The sequence below is a fragment of the Tachysurus fulvidraco genome, chromosome 18 (assembly GCF_022655615.1).
Source record: "Tachysurus fulvidraco isolate hzauxx_2018 chromosome 18, HZAU_PFXX_2.0, whole genome shotgun sequence".
NCBI classification, from domain to species: domain Eukaryota; kingdom Metazoa; phylum Chordata; class Actinopteri; order Siluriformes; family Bagridae; genus Tachysurus; species Tachysurus fulvidraco.
This window is the reverse complement of record NC_062535.1, coordinates 3672479-3677604: the sequence shown is the minus strand read 5'-3', so window position 1 is coordinate 3677604 and position 5126 is coordinate 3672479.

Genomic DNA, 5126 nt, shown 5'->3' with positions numbered 1-5126 from the left:
CAGGCAAACAGGAAAATCTGCATTCAAACCCCTGTAACTTTGTGCCAGGCCTAGAATCAAACTAGTTTCTGAAACTAGAGAATCTCTTCTTTCAAATGAGACCAGGCTCACCCCTGTGTGTCAAAGTATGTGGGAGCTGTACCACTTTTTGTTGGACAATGGATATAGGCGGAGGTCCATAAGAGATTCATTAATCATAAGTTAAAATGGAATCAGGATTATGATAGGACTAATAGTTCTTATTTCAGAAATCATCTAATAGGCCAAAATATAATTCAGGTCTCAGAGCTAAAAGGTTTGGAACCTCTGCCGTGAATTTTTTATTTTATTTTTTTTTTTATAGTATACTGCATTCACCACAAGTCCACTACTAACTATGTTGAGGGATGTCATACTCAAAATACTTAGTCAAGTAGACAAATTATTGAAAATAGCAATATATTTACTTCAGGTACCACATTCATTCATTTATTCATTTATTTTCTACCGCTTATCCGAACTTATCCGGACTATCCGCTTATCCGCTTCGAGGCAGGATACACCCTGGACGGAGTGCCAACCCATCACAGGGCACACACACACTCTCATTCACTCACACACTCACACACTATGGACAATTTTCGATAGATACCAATCAACCTACCATGCATGTCTTTGGACCAGGGAGGAAACCGGAGTACCCGGAGAAAACCCCTGAGGCATGGGGAGAACATGCAAACTCCGCACACACAAGGCGGAGGTGAAAATCGAACCCCCAACCCTGGAGGTGTGTGGCAAACGTGCTAACCACTAAGCCACCGTGCCCCCCTTCAGGTACCACAGTGAATGTAATTTGCCTCCATGTGAGAATAGTCTAAATTGTAAATCTTCACAAATTTGTAAAGTCTACACAAGTTGCATACATTTGGGCTATTAAAGAGATTTCAATTCCTTAATACGTTCGAACACAAGTCAGCCTTCTAATCACTCCAGCAGACCATCCAGGCTTTTCTCTCTCTTGGTTAAGCTCACTGTTCTCTTCACTTCTACTTCCAGCTTCCTGAATGAAGTGTGTGCCAGTTTAACCTGAGGGCTTGTTCTCCTAATTAACTAAACGAGAGAGATACACCAGCAGATGGTTGATGAAAGATGGTAATTATGTTTCCTGAATGTCTCCATCAGAGCTGGCCTGCAGGTTGACAGCAGCGTGAGTCTCGGATTAAAACTGTAATATGCAAGAATTAGGTACACTTACTGTTCCAACAATGGAGCAATGATTCAAAAGTCCTCCAGCCTGCTCTTAAAAAAAATACAGGAAACCTATTCTCCACTCATGCACAATGAGTATAAGTAAGTGTGACCTCCAGTAATCTTGCTCTTTGACACTCTATTAATATTTACATTCTCCTCCCGGGAGTGACGATCGCAGAGCAGGAAGAAGAGAAAACGTGAGAATAAAGGACACGGAAGTGAAAAAGGTATCAAAGATAAAATGTAAATAATGTATGAGATATATGTGAGAAATGTGATAATGGAAAGAAACATAATGAAAAATGAGGATAAACTCAGGAATGATTTTGGATGCTTATAGCAGCAAAATGTAAAGGGACTTCCATCAACTAAACATCTCAACAAATTTGATGCAGAAAGCACAAAGCTTTAACTGTGGTGAAAAACTGCCAAGCAGAGTTCACACTCCATCACCTCCACTTTTTCCCTGGGAGTTTTATGTTCCTTTAAATTCAAGGAAACAGATGCTATTTCTGCAACCGCAGCCAAAGCAATGAAACGCTCATATCCACAGTGGTCAAGGCTTTTCAGTGTGGTACAGTATAATACTACACTGTGCCTTGCTTCTGGCGTGTCACATTACCTCACATTATGGCCGGTTATGCCAAGAGAGATCAAACATATGAGACACTGATGAAATTCTCAAAGAAATACAGTTGACATGCCATACCTGGTAATGCTAACCATATCACAATTTCATATTTTCTTATCACATGTTACTGAAAAAATCGATTAGGTGGTCTTTCAGTACAATAACAGCAGTTAATTGCCTGCCTTTTTCTAGATCCCTTGCCTTTGGTTAATCGATACCAGGCCACCCTATTAAGTACAGACCGTTTCCTCATCTCATTCCAATAGTGCTGCTGTCTCACCCCTCAAAATATACGGTATCATTCGATACAAATATAATCAGACCCCCTGAAGCTGAATGGCCTTAATTCCAATTTGGTGTGAATGTAAATGTGGTCCTGTTAAGCTGAGGTCCAAGGTGATTAAATAAATCAGGCTCTGTAAGGTGTCTGGGCTCATTCCAGCTCTAAAATATGAATATCAGTATTCAGCAGCACAGAAGTTTGAATTCCCACCAGTCCCATGATTCACGGTCAAATGTTTATGAAAGCACTGCCATTCTGTAGCTGGTGGAAAACTGCTTAGTAAAGCTATTACTTTTGATTCAAAGGTTGTTCCTTAAGGAATGTTGGTGTGATGAAGCGGAGTTACTGCCACCACCTTAAAGTTGAATTTATTCCTATAGCAACACATCTTGATTTGTTTTCACAGTAACAGTAACATTAACAGTAAAGCAACATCCGCTAACGTTGCTGTGTAACGTGACACATATACAGTGATGTCAGACTCGGCTCTGTGATGCTCTCTAACCGATGGAAAGGCAAACCGGTTCTTAGAAGGTTTGCCAGTGGAACCAACTTTGAACCAGCACCCGGTTCTTTTTGGTGGAAAAGGGGTATAACTCTCTTTATACCTTCTCCATTTTTGTGAATGAATGTTTGTGAGAAGAATGTTTTTCACAAGTTCCTAATGGAGGTGTTATTTGAAAGACGGACTTGTTAAAAGGATCGAAGCACAACTTCAACTTGTACTAAACTTGTACTTACCACTATCCTGAAAGCACCATACGTTATTTAAGACTGACAATTTCTTATTCAAGCAAAGTGTGAAACTGTTGCATTTGTAGAAGAAAGGCATTTCATCCTGTCAGTTTGTATAACATGTGTGTGTGTTTGAGTGAGACAGAGAAGGACAATGAGAACGAGAGGACAGGCCAGAGTCCGGGTCATTTATCAAACCTGTCTGCTCTCAAGCTGATGAATGAAACCTCACAGCAGGTTGTCCAGTTTGATTAGTTTTAGAGGATTCCTGTAGTAATGGACAGACCACAGCAAGGCAAGCCGATACACACAGCATGAAACACACACACACACACACCCAGACAGGCATCTGTTAAAGCAGATCAAACTTAATTGACTGGAGATTTCATCCAGAAAGGAGCTGAAATACCTAACAAATTCAGAACAAATGATCCATGAACAATATGACGTTCTCTTTATTGTTTAAGCTATTGTATTATATTTGTGTTACACTGCCACATTGAGTAAACTAATAATAGTGATATGATCAGACAGAAAATGTTTTAGATACATACCTATTTGTGCTATTAATTTTATTCTTCTATGTGGTTAGTATATGAGTAGGAGTGAAAACAGGTAGGTGGAAGATCGTGGTTTTTACTTTCCATCATGTACAAATGGGTGGGATTTACTTTAAAACATAGTACTAATCTATTAAATTAACATGAAGCAATAGTTCCTAAAAACATTACTTACTGTTGGTTATGTTACTTTGAGATAATCCATTTTTTAAGCCCTCTGAGGGTGAAAGTATAGTATCGTATAGTATAGTATTGTATAGTATAGTATAGTATAGTATAGTATAGTATAGTATAGTATAGTATAGAAAGTTTGTAACAGTCAACTAGACATGTTTGTTCTTATGTTCAATTTGCCTCAACTCAAAGAGAACAAGAATATGTGCACCTGCGTGTGTGTGTGGTGTGTGTGAGAGAGAGAGAGAGAGAGAGAGAGAGAGAGAGAGAGAGAGAGAGAGAGAGAGAGAGAGAGAGAGAGAGTGTTTGTGTGTGTGTGTGTACAGTATGTGTGTGTGTGGTTGCGAATGTGGGTGTGAGTGTGTTTGTGTGTGTGAGTGTACAGTATGTGTGTGTGGTTGCGAATGTGGGTGTGAGTGTGTGTGTGTGTGTGTGTGTGTGTGTGTGTGTGTGTGTGTGTGTGTGTGTGTGTGTGTGTGAGTGAGTGTATGTGTGTGTGTGTGTGTGTGCGGTTGTGAATGTGGGTGTGAGTGTGTGTATATGAATAAATATCCCTTACGCACGAGCTAAATTCCCCAGTTTACACACCCACATAAAACACTGAACAAGACGAAATGCCTTCATCTCCACAGAGTCACATGTTGAGAGTGAATCCGCGTTGTAACTCTGTCCTGGGAGTAAACATGAGTTTATTTCTCTTCATGTCCTGCTTGTCCTAAATATTAGCCATGTTGCTAAATAACTTTACCTCAGAGAAGGAAGCGGGTGCTGATTTACATAACCACGCCCCCTAACAAGGCGCGTGCGGACCTACTGTGCACCTGCTCGGAGAGAGAGGGAGAGAGAGAGAGAGAGAGAGAGAGAGAGAGAGAGAGAGAGAGCAGGGGGGGGCCGAGAGGGGGGAGAACAGAGGGGGGGGCAGAGAGAGGGGGGAACAGAGAGAGAGAGGGGAACAGAGAGAGAGAGAGAGAGAGAGAGAGAGAGAGAGAGAGAGAGAGCAGGGGGGAGAGGGGGGTAGAACAGAGGGGGGCAGAGAGAGAGGGGGCAGAGAGAGGGAGAGAGAGAGAGCAGGGGGGGCAGAGGGGGGTAGAACAGAGGGGGGGCAGAGGGAGGGAGGGGGCAGAGAGAGAGAGCCTTTTTGACTTTTAAACATTTCTTTAATTATCAAAGATTAAAATATATACATAAAAAGATAGAGATATTACATATAAGTACATACATTTATTACAATGTAGTTTATTTATTCTCTAAGCATTTGGAGTGGATTTAGTACTCAGAACATAATAAAGTTCTTAGATCACAGGTCTCCAGTTCCTTAAGGATGTTAAATACCCTTCTCTGGGAGCAATAGAGAATGTCACATGATGACAACCATCTCTTCATCAACCATGAGCTCCACTTCCAGTCCCTCTGCTCTGATGTTAGAATAGGGAAGCCCTGTATAAAGATAGCTTCTGCGTCGATCCTCTGAGCTTTTTGCAGTGTATAGCAAAAATCCACCACCAGTCCACAC